Source organism: Myxocyprinus asiaticus, chromosome 10 (assembly GCF_019703515.2).
Source record: "Myxocyprinus asiaticus isolate MX2 ecotype Aquarium Trade chromosome 10, UBuf_Myxa_2, whole genome shotgun sequence".
In the NCBI taxonomy this organism is placed as follows: domain Eukaryota; kingdom Metazoa; phylum Chordata; class Actinopteri; order Cypriniformes; family Catostomidae; genus Myxocyprinus; species Myxocyprinus asiaticus.
In genome coordinates, this window is record NC_059353.1 from 14,212,365 (window position 1) to 14,232,197 (window position 19,833).

A 19,833-nucleotide genomic window follows, 5' to 3' on the forward strand; every position below is an offset into this window, starting at 1 on the left:
ACCGGCAGCCTGCTCTCTCATGCTGCCTTCAAATGGACTAAGGAAGCTTTTACCTCTGAGTCGGGCATTCGTTGCAATGACATGTCACGCATTCAAGTGGGAAACAAAATACGGAAGAAGCCAAACTCAAACAAAAACACAATGAATGACAGCAAAAGCTCTTTTTCTGTTGTACCAGTGAATAAACATAAATGAATACACTTGCATCACTTATTCATGACATACAGGTATATGATTTAAAAATGCATGGTATTGATTAATTAATTTGCTTAAAACAAGCCACGAAAGATGAGTCATTAGTTGACTGTCATTTAACAAATTAATATTATTAAAATAAAGTACAGAAGTATATCCCATCTTGGCAACTTGTGTATCATCTAGAATTCCGAGTTTCCCATTCAGAAGTATGACATCGCTTGATCGCTCATGTGTTTGGAAATCCTAAGTACGATATTTCCGGCTCCACTTGAAGGGCACATCACTTCTGGAGTTACAAGTGCACAAGTGAGTTTTGCTACAGATTTTTCACTAAAGTTGTTGCAAAAGTCAAGGCGGGAAGATTTGAAGTTACAGTGGCAGATTTGAGAGGTTGTAAGTGCCAATTTGTGGTTGTACTGTGAAACTGAATTATGGTACAAAAGTAAATATGTAATACAAGGTTGTGTCTGTCGTTGTATTTATATGAATGTCATTTTATACATTTGTGACTATTTGTCTGCAACTCTGAATTCAAAACACAGGTTTTTGATTATTATCTGTGAGTGCAGATTGCAAAATTCAACTTCAGATTTTTATATTACAAGTTTTCACATCGGCGCTGTGAGTGTAAATTTCAACTTACGAATACAAATATTTATTGTACAAGTTGTTGGGCCTCATGTATTCAGATATAAGACAAAGGCAGGCCTACATACAGTTGTAAAGCCTGACTGATAACAACTGCGCCAAAATTAAACAAAGGGAGTCCAAAACAGACTACAAATCCCACGAAGCCTCACTCACTTTACACCTATGTGTGAAATTCTGAAGGATCAAACTCTCAACTCCTATTGGATGAGGTGCATGACAGAACACGCCCTCAAGCATGACGTAATCAGGAGTAGAAAAACCTGGGATCTTTCTGGGCGTTGCTTCCAGCAACATTACCTGCTAGACGCACCTCATTGATAATTGATAATTGATAAAAAACAAACTCTGAGCTATGTTTACATTCATTCTTAAGGTCTTATAAACATGCAGAATGCATTTTCTACCCCATTAATGGTATGAAATGTATATCGTCATGAATATCAAACAATATGAAAAAAAGATATTGTGGTAATATTTTTGGCCATATCGCCCAGCCTTAAGTAGCACCACAGGAAAAGGTGAATTAATTCAAAATGTTTGATGGGGGATGGTGATAGCCAGTAATTTGGCAGATAAATTTCAGGGTCAACGAACATTCGGAAGATGATTTCATGTCGATTTCCCATGTGACCATGTTAGATTAGGGTTTAAATCTGCTAATTTAAGGTAAAAAAATGTCTTCCTGGACCAACTGATGGAGTGACATGAAAGAGGTGACAAATAAGAGAAGCAGAAGAGTGTTAGACTAATAAACTGCAATAGAATTAGAATTAGCTTCAATATGGACCAGCCTTTAACCCCAAAGTCAAACATCTAGATATGCGAGACTAAAGGTTAAAAGTGCAATATGTAACAATTTTCATGTAATATTCACCTTTTTTTGCCAATGTGTGAACGGCTTGTATCGCAACTTAAAAAATGAGCCCTTCCCGTACTTCCTAGGTTGCCTATTAAAGCCTGAAAAAATGAAAAAATAAACAGGCTTACCGAACTTGTTTCGGGCACACACTCTCACTCACAGACACGTGCGAAATGGACAAGTTAGGGGCCATTCACACCGAACGTAATTTTGCACACGTCTGTTCTGTTTTCCCATTGTTTAAACACATGCTGGAAGAATGTCTTTGACATTTGCACCGCGTCTCGTTTTTTCTTCAGCGTCTCGCGCAGGACCGGCATATTTTAAACACCATCAATTAAAAAGAACTTCAAATTTTCAAAAACGCATGTTGAGACACCTGCGCTCTGTTTCATTCTTTGTGCTGCGTCTAGATTTTTTTCAGCGCAGCTGTCGCAGAGATTAAACATTCTAAATAAGTTCACGTCATGGCTGCATAGAGGGGACTGTTGCATTGTTTCATTTTATTCCAGATTGTTCTGCACCAAGTGAAGTTTCAGCAAATAAACAGTAAGTCAATGCTTTTTTTCCCCTTCTGCTCTAGTATACTAAAGGGCTGCCGTGCTTTGTTAAAACTGTGTATGTTTACTGTTTCAATACCATTATGAATGTTGCCTATAAGCTTACATAAAATATAGTCTATTGCAACAGTACTTCCTAGGAGAAGAAATTAGATAGTAAGCAATTTGGGTTCAGGTCGGGTTCGGGCTTAAAATCTGATGGTATTGTTCGGGCCGGGTAGGGTCCACACGGTCTTGGGTAGGGGTCGGGTTTCATTTTAAGGCCAGTGCAGACCTCTAGTCTGAGAGAGTCCACACTGGAAAGCATGTAAAAAGCAAAGGGTTCAGCCAAGGGACAAAGTCTTTTTCAATTTCCATGTGAGTTTTCACATAACGTAGACCTTTCTGGTGAAAATCTCCTTAACTGCTAGACTATTAGTTAATCAGGAGAACATTACCCATGGCCAACAAACCTTGTTTCGTTAATGAAAACACAATTAACCAAACAAAGTCTTCGTTAAATAAACTGCTCTTTCTAAATGAATGCCATTACAACAGCACTGAACGCCCAGATTGCAACCCACACAAACAAAAGTTCTGCGTGAAAACAAAGCTACAGCAGGCCATTGTGCAACAGTATTTGCAAATGCAAATGATAAAAAAGCCTGAACATCAGCTTTTGTTGAGACAATCAGATCACATGCCTGCAAGCCAGGGGAATTTCTGCCTGCGAACACAGTCTAAACTATCTTCCTTTGATGAAATCTTTGTACATTCAGATTTTCATTTTCATTACAGTGGCTTTACAGGCACTGAATATTCCATAAGGGAAAAAAGGGAACGTTTTTGCTGATTTAGAGGAACAGTGAAGTCTCTGGAATAATGGCTCATGATCGCTTTAACAGTCCAATCTCTTTAGTTGGCACAAAAACCAGTGCTTAGGAGAAAATAATACCCACCCTTTCAATCTCATCCGAACAGAAGAATGACACATCTGATGTGTTAATCCTCTTTCTCACCAGAGACATAGTGACTAATTCAGTTTCACCTAACTCCCATTGCTAAATCAACTGTACACGTAATGGCCGCTCCAGATTACAAATGATTATGATAAAAACAACAAAACTTTGGTCTGATCTTTGATCGTCATCTGTGCATTCTATTACACAGGGCCGACTGTATCCTGGGCCGGCAATCTGGGCCTTCTGTCTCTCTTATGAAGCCTCTCATTTTGGGAAAGATTAAAATTTGCTTCAGGACAGCACGTCACAAAAAAGCAGTTTACGCTTCAAGCCACAAAGTCTGTTGTGACGTGATGTTTCAGATGCAAGCCTTTGCCTCCCAACATGATTTCCCCAATCGAAATTTATGGACATGCGAGACAATGACATGTATGTTATGATACAAACTAAAAAACATTTTTCAGCGCACATCCACCCAGCACTGGAAAATGGGTAGCCTTTAACCACTAGAATGTGATAAATCAATACATTTACAAAATACTAAACCACAAACTATCTGTGGCTACGCCAAATACTTGCCAGACATTGCCAAATCCATAAACATTATAATTGCAGCCTTTTATAGCAAAGTTAAAGTATATTTAGGTCAAAGTCCTGAGGGAGCCAGTGGCGGAGAGGTTAGCGGAAGCCAGCTGAGAGATGCAGAAAACACTTGCCTTGGAAGATTTCTAAGCTGGACGTAACTACCAATGAATGTGAACTATAATTTCAAACAAATCATGTCTGGAACTGCAAGGCCAAACATGTGCCTAATTGACTGATTCATCTGTAAATCACCACATACAACATTTCTGAACAACGGCTGACAGCACTACTGGATTTACATCTCTTGCTTTTATAGGCTGTAACTTCATTTTCATGCAAAAAAAAAAAGATATTTTGACTAGCAAACATTTAGGGAAGGACACAGATTGCTGATACTGTGAGCCTAGTCAATGCACTTGAGGTGAGCAGAGACACAGATATCAGCTCAAATCACAATAATGCAGTTTCCATGTAACAGGTAGGCCAAAAGTTATGCCAGTGTTTTGGCCATATAGATGGCAGCGCTCAGAAAGGGTATATCTTCCTCAGCAAACACACAGGGAGAGAGAAAAGTGAGAGGTTTGACTGAGCAGCCTTTTGTTTGGGAAACTGGTGGCTGTTACTGAGAGAGTACCATGTACAGAGAACATTCCAGAGCCCGTACCAGAAAAAAAAAAAAAAAAAAAACACATTTGTAAATGAGATCAGTAACTAAAAGGTCAGGATATTTTTTGTCCTTTTAATTTTATGTCCTTTACATTTTGTCAATATTTCGCCATGTCTTATTTAATTTTAGTCAGTTTTACTCTGACTAAAATTGAATATGTTAGTCAACAAAAACAACATATTTTAGATAATGATAATGTGCAAAATGTAAAAATTGTGTGTAAAACTGTAAGACAAAACTTTAATATTCAACATTTAAAAAAAAAAAAATAATATATATATATACATATATATATATATATATATATATACAGTATTTTATTTAAACATGTATCAAACATATCCTATAAAATATACAACAAAGTACAACCTCCTGAAAAAGCTCCTGAAATAACAGCATATAAGCTAATGAATATAATGAACTATTAGCTACTTTTTAGAGGTTATTGTATTTTGAATTTTTAAATCTTTAAAGGCTGTTTTTTTTTTCCCTCCCCAGTTTGGAATGCCCAATTCCCAATGCGCTCTAAGTCCTCATGGTGGCGTAGTGGCTCACCTCAATCCGGGTGGTGGAGGACGAATCTCAGTTGCCTCTGCATCCGAGACCGTCAATCCACACATTTTATCACGTGGCTTGTTGAGCGCATTACCGCGGAGACATGCCGCGTGTGGAGGCTTCACGCTATTCTCAGCGGCACCCACGCACATCTCACCACACGCCCCACCGAGAGCGAGAACCACATTATAGCGACCACAAGGAGGTTACCCCATGTGACTCTACCCTCCCTAGCAACCGGGCCAATTTGGTTGCTTAGGAGACCTGGCTGGAGTCACTCAGCACGCCCTGGATTCGAACTTGCGTCTCCAGGGGTGGTAGTCTACGTCTTTACTCGCTGAGCTACCCAGACCCCCTTTAAAGGCTGTTTTTGCCAGTTTAGTATATTGCATTGTGTGTAGTAAGTTTGTTTCCAGAAAAAGTGTGTTCACAAATCACAACGCTAATTACGCATTTGGACTAGCAGGTAATTTAGTTCAAGTTCACATTTTTTCACTTCATTGTCTGTGCAGATGCAAGTTGTAATATTACTAGTATATGTTGTGGATATAGTGATTTATCTTGTGTATAATTGGGTTGCTCCGATAGCAAAATTTTGGTTTCGGTATGATACAAACCCTGGTACCTCTGTATCGATACTAAATCAATACTTAACAAATTAGAACAAATAAACAGCCTCAGACTACTGGTGACATGACACATAAAATGACTTGATTAACAGAACTGATAAAGTCTTGCAGTTACAAATTCTGCATTATCCCATTTAATTTTCTGGATTCCATGTTTTTCGTTTAAATTATATGTTATCTTCAAATCAGTGTATAATAAAATATTAAACAAAGATTTAATCATATGAAAATATAATTAATTGTCAACAAAAAGTGCTATTTTATTTTTGGTTAAGTAAAATGCTGCACAACAGAGCTTCCCAGTGTTCATGCTTCATAGCGTGCTAATATTCAGTACACTTGCTTTTGTGATACTGTTTACAGATTATTATTATTATTATTAAACAACCTATATAACCATTATTATAGAATGTGTTCATATTAAATTATTGGTATTAGTAATATTATTGCTACTACTTTGAATGAAAAAAAAAATGTCAGTAGTATTTTTCTGCAGTAATGTCTTCAATTTAATGTGTCCAGTTGAATAGAGCTTTTATTTTTGGCAGAACTTTTATTTTGGCGGACCTCTGAATTCTTTGTTTTAGACGCTCCCCATTCCAAATAAAATGCTGGAATACTCACGAGCTGAAATCTCAGACCTGCACCAGAGAAGGAGTTTATGTGAGGTCACGTCCACACTAACACGTTCTTGTTTGAAAGCGCATCTTTTTGTCTATGTTTGGCCTGAGCTTTTCGAAAACTCTCAACTCACTTTTATTGTCACTACGCCATTACACAAATGAACTGATGTGAAACGCTTATGTGCGTGGTCCAGACATTGCAGCCATACATGTAAATACAAAAAGTGTAAGTATACTCAAAAGAATAACAATGTACAGAATAACAATATGACAATGTACAGAATAACAGTATAACAGTGTACAGAATAACAATATACAGAATGACAGCCACACGATAGGCTGATTAAATAATCACATGGATGATTGTTGGTGCCAGATGGGCTGGTTTGAGTATTTCTGTAACTGCTGATCTCCTGGAATATTCAAACACAACAGTCTCTAGTATTTCAGATAACCACTCTGTACAATTGTGGTGAGAAGAACAGCATCTCAGAATGCTATTCTGAGATGCGGGTTGGTGCTGTTTTGGTAGCACAAGGGGGACCTACACAATATTAGGCAGATGGTTTTAATGTTGTGGCTGATCGGTGAATATATACGTTCATATTGATTCCAGTGAAATTAGTGTTAAGGTCCTTGGGTATAGAGTTGTTATCAGTTCAGCAGTCTGATGGCCTGAGGGAAAAAGCTGTCCCACAGCCTGCTGGTGCGGGCGCTGATGCTGCGGTACCATCTGCCAGATGGTAGCAGTGAGAGCAGTCCATGGCTTGGATGGCTGGAGTCTCTAATGATCCTCCGTGCTTTCCTTACACATTGCCTGGTATAGATGTCCTGGAGGCAGGGAAGCTCACCTCCAATGATGTGTTGGGATATTCGTACTGCCCTCTACAGTGCTTTGCAGTCGAGAGCAGTACTGTTTCCAAACCAGACGGTGATGCAGCCAGTCAGAATGCTCTCCACAGTGCATGTGTAGAACGATCTGAGGATGTTGTGACTCATCCCAAACTTCCTCAGTCATCTCAGGAAGAAGAGCTGCTGGTGTGCATTCTTCACTATTGCGTACTAAACACTCTCCCTAGTGAATACATTTGAAAACGCAGTCTTTGCATCATAGTGTGGACAGGGGAAATGGATATATCTGAAAACGATGATGTATTTGTGGTCAAGTGACGGAGTCATGTGATCCATTCAACCTAAACAATCAAGATGGCAGCTCATGTTGTAGAAGCCTTGTTGTGCCTGATATTAAATTTGATAACGTTGTTAAAGATAAATGTTACTTTGTACAACCTTCCAATTGCATTCCTTCAAAGGCGACGCGAAGTTTACTCGGAATTGCTTTCCAGCGACAGAACACAAGGACATTTGCTTTTCAGACCTTAGATGGAATGCCGATTTTTTTGCATGTGTAGTAAGGGGATTGAAGAGTTTTCATACGTTTCAGTTTGAAAATGGCAGTGTGGACGTTGAGCTTTTCGAAAAAGATAACAGTTTTCAGATGAATCCGGATTAATGTAGATGTAGCCTAAATGTTCACAGCCCTTTCTCTCTCTCTCTCTCTGTGTGTATGTATGTGTGTGCTTGAAGTAGATGACAGAGAGCACAATGGCACCTCTTGTCCATGAAGTGCGCAGCACATGCAGACTGTATATTATTTAATTAAATGACCTCCTTTTGCTGTTTAATGATCACACTTAACCATTTCGAGATATGAATTTGATTAATTGTCATTGATTTTATCTCGAAGATGTCACATCCTGTAAAATTTTGCTTATAGCACCACATTGCGGTATGGTACTGAAATTAGCAACAAGATGATATCATAAGGTTTTCAATTATTTGGTATTGACACTTAGTACTGGTATACCACACAACCTTAGTGTATAAATAGGATCTGTTTGAGTGAGGTCATTAACCTCTTTGTGAAGTGATTAATTTTGTCGATCTTCAGCTCTTTGTTTTGTTTGATGGAAAAAAAAAAATGTTGGTGAGATTTTTACTGTTTCTGCATTAAAGTTCACCCAAAAATACAAATTCTGTTATCATTTTCTCACCCTCATATTGTTCCAAACCTGTATGACTTTAATTCTTATGCAGAATGTTAGGGACCGACAGCCTCAGTCACCATTCACTTTCATTGCATCTTTTTTTCCATACAGTGAATGGTGACTGAGATTTTCGTGATTCTGCCTAACATCTTATTTTGTGTTTGACAGATAAAAGAAAGTCAAACTGGTTAGGAACAACATGAGGGAATTACTAATGACAGAATTTTTTTGTTAACGTGAACTACCCCTTTAAAGGAAGCTTGCATGGATTGTAATTAGATTCCTTCCTTTGGTCACAGATAAAAGGATGAATACACTATGATGGCTGTGTTGTGTTCAAAAATAAAAGCTTTTTCATAAATTTTAAATTGAAAGTTCTTTATGGCAGTATGTGGCTGGCATTATACAGGCTCAGTTGTCTTTCGTTGCACAATGGCACGGACTACGTGGGACACTTACACAAGTTTCACAACAGAAAAAGCAAACGTGTACATCCGGAGTCTTGCAGTCATGCCTACGATTCCACATACCTGTCACTACAAATCGTGACTCTGTGAAACGTTGAGTGGGTGTGATGAGAATGTAGTGACAGGTTCACCAGCTGAAAGTAACAATCACCATATAGCACATTCAAATCGATACAGAACTCAGACAAGTTTTACCTAAAGAAATCCAGCAAGTGTTGAAAACACATAGAAACAGTTTTGTAAATGTGATGAGAATAGTGCTCGAGTACTACTACCCCTAAGTATAAGCAGGTTGTCTTTCAATTCCTTAAGGATGTTTCTTGAGAAACTATAAAAATTGGATTATTGTCTTCAAAGCAGCCCAGCATTTGAGCCACTTACGGCACATAAGCCGAGTGGGTGAAATCCTGACTGGTGTAAAATTCAATTATCATAATGCTGGTAAGTATGTGAGTAGCCGGTCTATGAAAGGGAGATGGAAAGGAATACAGGGTCAAGAACATGAACATTGGTGTAAAAAAGCAGCAACTGTAAAACAAGATGTTTCGTGTTTACTTTAAGTGCTAAAGAAACCATTTTAAACCAACTCAAGCAATCAAAACAGGTCTTTCTCTGGGGTCCAACTATTCACATCTTTAATTTTATGTTAATTGATGGACTAACCATTTTTCATCCTGTGAAAATCACTGCATCATCTCACAGCCTACACTGTTTTTGTTGTGTTACGTTCGCTTAAATAACACCACATCACCGTCTATGTGTACATCAAGATAAAAACTAATAACATTCAAGTTTTATTCACTTTCAGAGCAGTAATTCACACTTCAGTGGAGCAATGCACGTCTTGTCATGCTAACTCGTGCATAACACTCTCACTCCCGTGCATACTGTAACATGTGTACATAAACAATGCTATAGATAATTATCCCTTATGACACTGAATGTATACCAGGAACAGCTTTTGGTTTACGATGTGAAATGATTCTATGGCGCGTGCACAGAACATGTAGTGAATGATAATGGCCATTCTCAGCAGCCATCATTTCATTCTTTCTCTATTATGAAGCTGCAAAACAAAAACAAAACAAATGCGGCGATTACATTTTTATTATCAACCAAAAGATGATCTTCACTGTGCAAATCAAGAATGTGTCAAATCAAGCAACTTAAGGAGCTGGTTTCATCTGTATTGTGGCAACAGAGACACAAAAGACGAGCGCGAGAGAGACAATCCCTCCAAGTGCTTTTGTTTCTTTCACATTTAACATTGTACTATACTCTGATCCTCTCCAGTGCATTATATACCAGCAATATCGTTGAAGACACAATACTGATCACAGTTCTGCGCTCGGAAAGCACACCAGGGCAACTTTATGCGAGCCTTTATTACTCCAGATGACATTTTTGTCTGTTCTTCTTCTTACCTTGGTGTAACTCCTGACAGATCGGGCTTTAGGACGGCAGGAACAAAAACACTCTTTGCAGACTTGGGTTAATGGAACGATACGTAGCGAATGTAAATCCGTTTTTGTCCGTGGGCCCAGGCTGCTGCTCTCTCTTACCCCCGATCTGTTCAATCTCTCGCTCTTTCAGCGCGAGTCAATGAGCGGGTGACGTCACCGCACTCATGGCACAGCGCGAGGGAGGCGCGAGCGCACTGGGGGAGCTGCTCCCGCTGATGGAGACATGTGAAATGAGAAAGAGACACTGAGAGACTTTAGAGTTTATAATGTAAAATAAAGGGAGTTTTAACCGTTTTAAAGTTTTGTAGCAATAGTAGCACTACATTTCTTTAATCGTAAACAAGTTATACTCAGAGTTCTCGCACTAGAAACTGATTGTTTCACATTTTGACAAAATTTAAAACAACAACAAAAAAAAAACGTTCATGTGATATGCAATTTATTTTATTAATTTAGTTATATATGGTCCAATATTTTTCCTCTGTTGACTACTGTAAAAATGTAAAAAGAAAACTGTGTGTGTGGGGGGGGGGGGGGGGGGGGACAGACAGACAGACAGATAGATAGATAGACAGACAGACGATGACGAAGATAGACAGACAGACAGACAGACGCCGACATAGATAGATAGACAGACAGACAGACAATGACAAAGATAGACAGATAGATAGACAGACAGACAATGACAAAGATAGACAGACAGACAGATAGATAGATAGATAGATAGATAGATAGATAGATAGATAGATAGATAGATAGACAGACAGACAGACGACGACATAGACAGACAGACGACAGCAAAGATAGACAGACAGACAGACAGACAGATGATGACAAAGATAGACAGACAGACAGATGATGACAAAGATAGACAGACAGACAGACAGACAGATAGATAGATAGACAGACAGACAGACAGATGACGGCAAAGATAGATAGATAGATAGATGATAGATAGATAGATAGATAGATAGATAGATAGATAGATAGATAGATAGATAGACAGACAGACAGACAGACAGATGATGGCAAAGATAGACAGATAGATAGATAGATAGATAGATAGATAGATAGATAGATAGATAGATAGATAGATAGATAGATAGATAGATAGATGACGGCAAAGATAGATAGACAGACAGACAGACAGACGCCGACATAGATAGATAGATAGATAGACAGACAGACAGACAGACAGATGATGGCAAAGATAGATAGATAGATAGATAGATAGATAGATAGATAGATAGATAGATAGATAATGACAAAGATAGACAGACAGACAGACAGACGCCGACATAGATAGATAGATAGACAGACAGACAGACAGACAGATGACGGCAAAGATAGATAGATAGATAGACAGACAGACAGACGATGACAAAGATAGACAGATAGATAGACAGACGACGACATAGATAGACAGACAGACAGACAGATGATGGCAAAGATAGATAGATAGATAGATAGACAGACAGACAGACGATGACAAAGATAGATAGATAGATAGACAGACAGACAGACAGACGATGACAAAGATAGATAGATAGATAGATAGATAGATAGATAGATAGATAGACAGACAGACAGACGATGACAAAGACAGACAGATAGATAGACAGACGACGACATAGATAGATAGACAGATAGATAGACAGACAGACAGATGACGGCAAAGATAGATAGATAGATAGATAGACAGACAGACAGACGATGACAAAGACAGACAGATAGATAGACAGACGACGACATAGATAGATAGACAGATAGATAGACAGACAGACAGATGACGGCAAAGATAGATAGATAGATAGATAGACAGACAGACGCTGACAAAGATAGATAGATAGATACATAGATAGATAGATAGACAGACAGACAGACGATGACAAATATAGACAGATAGATAGACAGACGACGACATAGATAGATAGACAGACAGACAGACAGACAGATGACGGCAAAGATAGATAGATAGACAGATAGATAGACAGACAGATGACGGCAAAGATAGATAGATAGATAGACAGACAGACAGACAGACAGACAATGACAAAGACAGATAGATAGATAGATAGACAGACAGACGACGACATAGATAGATGGACAGACAGACAGACAGACAATGACAAAGATAGACAGACAGATAGACAGACGACGGCAAAGATAGATAGATAGACAGACAGACAGACAGACAGATAGACAGACAGACAGACGATGACAAAGATAGACAGACGACGACATAGATAGATAGACAGACAGACAGATGACGGCAAAGATAGATAGATAGATAGATAGATAGATAGATAGATAGATAGACAGACAGACAGACGATGACAAAGATAGACAGACAGATAGACAGACAAATAATGACATAGACAGACAGACAGACAGACAGACAGACAGATAGATAGATAGATAGATAGATAGATAGATAGATAGATAGATAGATAGATAGATAGATAGAAATGCTGTATTGTTCTTGTTGTACATGTCAAAAATATACTTACTTTAATAAAAGCAGTAAGTAACATAACACATGGTGCTCAAACTGTTGAAAATGTAGCTTTGGAACATTGTGTACCTGCTTGTTTTCTTGTCATGTAGGCTACTCTTTATACTCCGAGTCATTCAGTGTCATCTTCAGCATAGTACTCTACCAGAACAGAGAGGGAAGGATACAGGGATGTTTCATGGGCCCATGAAGTCCTTAATGACACAAAAAGGGGACATGTGCTGATTTTGACTGCCTATACTGTTCCCGTTTCCCTGTCAGCTTTTAGTGAAATCTGTTAATGTTTTTCAGCAATTTATCATTGCACTTTCTCCTTGCTGATGAACATTATTATTCAGTAGGCCTGACGTGTCTGCTGCCAAAACCTGACAGGAACTTCAGACTACACTGTAGTAAAATGTCATCCTGCCATTGTCACAAGTCTGACTTGCCACAGAGATTTTTATAGTTTCTGGAAATGAAAAAAAAAAATGCACACATATTTATTGGATTTTGGTGAGAGTTTTTCTCAGGCTGTAGGACAGAATTTTATTGGCTCAAAATGACTAATGCAATGACCAAAAGTGCTTTCATATGAGTAGTTATCTACAGAATACTGTGGCAATTTAATCATGGCACATGTTTAAAAAAAGTGTTTGTTGTGAAACTGCAGGAAATGGGCTGAGAGACAGAGTTATTACTCATATTTTGAATGGAAACTATAACATTACTGACTGTTTAATCAGCTAAAAGGTGCAATTGCCAAAAGGTTGCCTAAAAGATGGGCAATTTCAAGAACAAACTAAAAGTATTTCCATGATGAACTAGGGCTAGAGTCACACAACATCCTTCCATCCATCCCATCCATCCAACCAACCAACTAAATGTGGAGGCAACTGTAAAGTTGTTACAGTTAGTTTTTGTTTTTTACATTTTTACTTTAGACAGCAGAAGAAAAATATTGGACCAAAAAAATCTATATTATACCACAAAACTGAGCGATCAGGGGAGAAGGGCCTTAGTCAGGGAGGTGACCAAGAACCCAATGGTCACTCTGACAGAGCTCCAGCATTTCTCTGTGGAGAGAGGAGAACCTTCCAGAAGAACAACCATCTCTGCAGCACTCCACCAATCAGGCCTGTATGGTAGAGTGGCCAGATGGAAGCCACTCAGTAAAAGGCACATGACAGCCCACCTGGAGTTTGCCAAAAGGCACCTGAAGGACTCGCAGACCATGAGAAACAAAGATTGAACTCTTTGGCCTGAATGGCAAGCATCATGTCTGGAGGAAACCAGGCACCGCTCATCACCTGGCCAATACCATCCCTACAGTGAAGCATGGTGGTGGCAGCATCATGCTGTGGGGATGTTTTTCAGCGGCAGGAACTGGGAGACTAGTCAGGATTGAGGGGAAAGATGAATGCAGCAATGTACAGAGACATCCTTGATGAAAACCTGCTCCAGAGCGCTCTGGACCTCAGACTGGGGCGAAGGTTCATCTTCCAACAGGACAACGACCCTGAGCACACAGCCAAGATAACAAAGGAGTGGCTCCGGGACAACTCTGTGAATGTCCTTGAGTGGCCCAGCCAGAGCCCAGACTTAATAATTTAATAATTAATAATAATTAATAATTAATAATTAATAATGAATAATTAATAATTTTCTTTATTTATCACACATTATACATTTTGCACATATACAGTGAAATTCTTCTTTTTCACATATCCCAGCTAGGCTGGGGTCAGAGTGCAGGGTCAGGGTGACTTGAACCCGATTGAACATCTCTGGAGAGATCTGAAAATGGCTGTGCACCGATGCTCCCCATCCAACCTGATGGAGCTTGAGAGGTCTTGCAAAGAAGAATGGGAGAAACTGCCCAATTATAGGTGTGCCAAGCTTGGAGCATCATACTCAAAAAGACTTGAGGCTGTAATTGGTGCCAAAGGTGCTTCAACAAAGTATTGAGCAAAGGCTGTGAATACTTATGTACATGTGTGAGTTTTTTATTTTTTATAAATTTGCAAAGATTTCAAACTTTCACGTTGTCCATTATGGGGTATTGTTTGTAGAATTGAGGAAAATAATGAATTTAATCCATTTTGTAATAAGGCTGTAACATAACAAAATGTGGAAAAAGTGAAGCGCTGTGAATACTTTCCGGATGCACTGTATATGCTGAGTCAATGTGAACATTATAACTTAAAATAAACTGGTGAAACTCAGTCAACTTGTACATTGTAAACTTTAAAATCCTTCAATAACTGTATATTAAAAAAATTATGCTAATACAAATAATAAAATGCAACTAACCATATAATTGTGCTTAGTTGGACAGCAGGTTTATCAAGTTTTAAAGGGAAAAAACACATCCTTTATCTTTTGCTGTGGATGTCAAAGACCATGTGACCAATCAAACTTTATATTATTTTGCCCCAAATCCATTTGTCACTTGGTAGAAGCTAGCCAAATTAGACAGTTGCCAACATGGAGAGGTTGCATGACATAATCTCATCCTATAAAACCATCAATAACATTATGTAAGGTAAAATGTGACTCATACAACTGTACATTAAATATGGGTTTTCTTGTAGTGGGGATAAACATAAAACCATAGAAATTCAGAAGAAAACCAAATTGTCAATTTTCCTATTAACTTTTATGTTAAACTTGGCATATTGTTGGAACTGTGTTGGATTGCCACTGGATATACAATGTAAAATCTGGATTCAAATGCAAAACCAGTGGAGAACCACCGACCTATAAGGAACAGACAAATTCCATTATTCTGATATAACAAACACTGTAAAATGTTTGTTGCCAACACACACACACAATATGGATTATCTAAACCAATTGTCTCCATAGTATTTACATACTGTATCTTTGTCTGTGTATTTCCATGAACTGAGCCAGCCTGCTATGTTCTCCATTCACAGCTGGGCATTAGGCCTAACCCTGTGTTTGAGGAACATCATTGGGATCCTATGCGTGTTGCAAAGGATGGCAAACATGGAAAACAGTCTATTCCAATCATGTATTTGTCTCTGGCACATTCTGATGAAGGAGTTATTTCAAATAGAGATGCCGAACTAAGTAGTCCAGAATAAGGTTGTTTTTGTCATCTGCCTGAGATGTGTGCCATTTTTTCAATGGAAAATTCTACATACACTGTAAAAGGCAATGGTAGGTAATGGGCGAGAGAACAGGGCAAAGCTGAACACAATGTTTCAGATGATATGGCAGTTTATGGCTATGTTCAGAACAGCATACTAACATACTACAGTGTGTATACTGTGCACAATATGCAACATTTCTGAACCCATACAATACCTACAAGATTTACAAATTGAAATACTAGATTTGCCTAAACGTAAAATACGGGATCATCCCTTCTTTAAAGATGAATTGATTGATTGTATTGATTCGATATGGGACACAGTTTTAGACTCTGTGCCTTTACCAAGTCTGTCTTTTCATTTTAGTAATACTGTTACAGTTTCGCCTGTTACAGTTTCCCAATAAAGAAGACAATGACTCGACCTCAAAATAGAAAATCCATTTCTATAGTAGAAGTGGCTTGGATGTTGTCATTCCTCTAATGGGAAGACAACAACATAATTGAGGTTAATTATCCAGTGTTTTCTCTATGTGATGATGAATAATCAGGTTGTGCACAGACGCATAGTAATTCAAGCAGCACAGTTAACTGATTAATGGGATCGTTTGTGGATTTGGAAAGAGCACATTTCTCACAGTTAAGACCCATTAAACTCAGTCATGGTCAATTGTTTCAAATAGACTAGTCTTTAAATGTTTGGCCATTGGTCCCCTTTGTTTGTTTACACATCTACATGAGGTATAAAGATTGTTTAAGCATTTTATATAAGTATGTCTTTGACAAAATGCTCAGCATCCCAGTTCATGGATAGGGAAAAGTGAAAGGATCAGGTATGCTTGTTCTGTAATCACAGAAATGAATTTTACCATGTTTACATAATCAATCCCCATGTGTTCTCATTAGTCATGGGCAAGTGCTCAGTGTGCATTGATAGAAGCTGCTCTCAGGCAGCAGTGGATTATGGAGACCAGGAAGAACAGAAAGATTGTCCACATTAACTGGTAAGAGGCAACAGAGTTAATATTCAAGACAAATAGCATCATGAAGAATTAGGCGAGACGAAATGTGTTTGGCTGCATCTTTCATTTGGTTACTTTCAAAGTTTATTCAGGTCTAAGTCTAGATGCAGCCTTTTATGACTTCCATATTCAGTTTTTAAAGCTAAAAGAGCAAGGAAATAATGAGATACAAATAGCTGAAAAATATCAATTTATAATTTCAATTTAAGCTTTCATGGCAAGTTCCCATGGCTATGCAAACAATGTTATTAATGCTTTTGCGCCCCCGTGAGATTGATGATGATATTACAGTGTGAAGGACTATCGGTCCTGTTTGTCAAAATATCAATTCATAACAATAGATTAAAGAAATAATTAATTAAACAAAACGTAAGAATCTCAATCAAACTTTAGTAGTAAACTGGACGGCAACGTTTTTTTGTTTTTTTTTACTATCACCGTTACCATTAAACATATATATATATATATATATAAACACTATTTTAGATACTGTATCATAGACTATAGCTATCGTCTATCTATCGTCCCATATACATTTTAATATATATATATATATATATATATATATTTCTCATCCAAACTGGTTAATTTTCCCCTCTCCTCATCAGTTTTTTTTTTAATTTTTTTTTATTTTTTATGAAGCACTATCTTTGCATAAGCAAGACTGTGAAACAGAGTCCTATCTTTTTGTTTCTCTGCACTTGTACCAGCAGAGTGCGCTTTTAGTTCTCAGTTACTGACTTTCCTCCCATCAAAATTACACATTTGTGCCTTTAAGAGGAGATAGTATGCTTATATATATATATATATATATATATGAGTGTAACTTTCTTGATCCTTTCCAGTATTTCAAATTTAGCTTCACATAAATGATAGATAAATGACATCATATCAAATGTATCTGTGCTTTGGTAGATTCTGTAAAGTTTTGTAGCCTATTGATTAAAATAATTTAGGTGCATTTCATATTCAGCACAAACCTGAACAGCAATGTCACTGACTTGGAAATGAAGTTGAGATGTCAGTTTACTTTTGGTCTTCTCAGCGTAAGCCACAGCATTATACAGTCTAGCACCTTCATTCCTAAGAAAACCTGCCTTTGCAGTTCTATTGCAGCATTTATTGTCTGGCAAAATAAAGGTTTGTCCACAAAACTCATTTGTTAAAGGGATAGTTAGCCCAAACATGAAAATTCATCATATATTCATCCTCATGCCATCCCAGAAGTGTGACTTTCTTCTGCAGAACACAACGATTTTTAGAAGAATATTTCAGCTCTGTAGGTCAATACAATGTAAGTGAATGGTGACCAGATGTTTCAAGGTCCAAAAAAAAAAAAAAGCAGCATAAGTAATCCATACGACTCCAGTGGTTAAATCCATATCTTCTGAAGCGATATGATAGATAAGGGTGAAAAGTGAAAGTGGAGATTTATAGTAAAAAAAAGATTGAAATATTGATCCGTTTCTCACCCAAAGTGATTGCATTGCTACAGAAGACATGGATTAAACCACTGGAGTCATTTGGATTACCTTTATGCTTTTGTGATTTTTGGAGCTTGAAAGGTTAAATCTGAAGGCTGTTCAAAAGTGCCTCCAATTCCACTGTAGTGAATTGTCCCAAAGCTTGTTTTCCCCCCAGTTAAACCTGCAGTCCAGGCCTGTTCTTGTGAAGCCAAATATCATTTTAAATGAAAAGTTGAATAAACACTTCCAATAGCTTAAACTAGCATTGGAGCATTTTGTTGTGAGACTAAATCAAACTGTGACGAGACAGGCGAAGAATGAGGATCTAAAATGCAGCCTTTCAAAAAATAATAATAAAAAAAACAGTTAACTCAGAACATAATGAAACAAAACACGGGGAACAAAGCACAACATAATACAGATGAAGACTGAAAAAAAAAAACAGGGAAAACAACGGCTTAAATACACAAGGGAATGAGGAACACCTGGGGAAACAATCAGGGGAAAACCAGTCATGAAAAGAAACTACAAAGGACTACAAAACTAACAGGAAACAGGAACAGGGAACTAAACCAGAATTTCAACATAAAAGTCAAGACAAACAACAGGGAATATGTGACACAAACTCTCAAGGCTCTTACCCTCATAAAGAAAGAGCACCATATTTTCTGTCCTTATATCACCAACTACTGTAGATATTCTAATCTCTTTACATTTTCTGCAAAACACAATGAATGCCAGGATGGTGTGTGATATATCTTAAGCGGCCAATCAGCAGTGTAACCAGACATGATCAGTCAAGTATGCCATCACATGGAAGGGTCTCTCCCTTGGTGTTCTTCATTTACAGCATTAATGGGAGAAGGGTGACTAGAAAAGGAGGACTCTTATCACACTAGGATGCACCTGAATGGGTTTGCCCAACAAAACCCAGGCATAGAGAAGTGAAGAGAATGTCTGTCCCTATGGTAGTCACTTTGATAAGACTTGACATAAAATTGAGAGTAAACTATTGTTTCAAGCCAGCTGATGCATAATTGCTGTAGTAAAAGTCTCTGGGCAGAAATGGGTCACACGAAGTTACATTCATCATATATTTATACTTATTATACTCTTTTAAAGGTGAAGTAATTTGGTAACACTTTACAATAAGGTTCCATTTGTTAACAATAGTAAATGCATTAGGTATCAGGAACAGTCAATTAACAATATATTGTTAACAGCGTTTAATAATCTTAGTTAATGTTACTTTATAAAAATAGAACTGTTCAGTGTTATTTCATGTTAGTTCATAGTTCAGCATTAACTAATGTTAACTAATAAAACTTTAGATTTTAAAAATGTATTAGTACATGTTGTAATTAACATTAACTATTAATAAATGCTGTAAAAGTATTGTTCATTGTTAGTTCATGTTAACTAATGTTGTTAACTAATGTTAACAAATGGAACCTTACTGTAAAGTGTTACCAGTAATTTTATATATA

At 37.7% G+C, this 19,833-nt stretch overlaps 1 protein-coding gene across 2 annotated transcripts in view; it reads right to left on the bottom strand.

Annotated features, from left to right (window-relative positions):
• LOC127446787 (cytoplasmic protein NCK2-like) overlaps positions 1-10,364 on the bottom strand; it is an 87,423-nt gene extending 77,059 nt beyond the window's left edge. For both annotated transcript variants that reach the window (XM_051707996.1, XM_051707998.1), the window contains exon 1: positions 10,208-10,364. The gene's annotated coding sequence lies outside the window, so the exon portion shown is untranslated. The remainder of the gene's footprint in view (positions 1-10,207) is intronic.
• Positions 10,365-19,833: the final 9,469 nt, after the last annotated feature.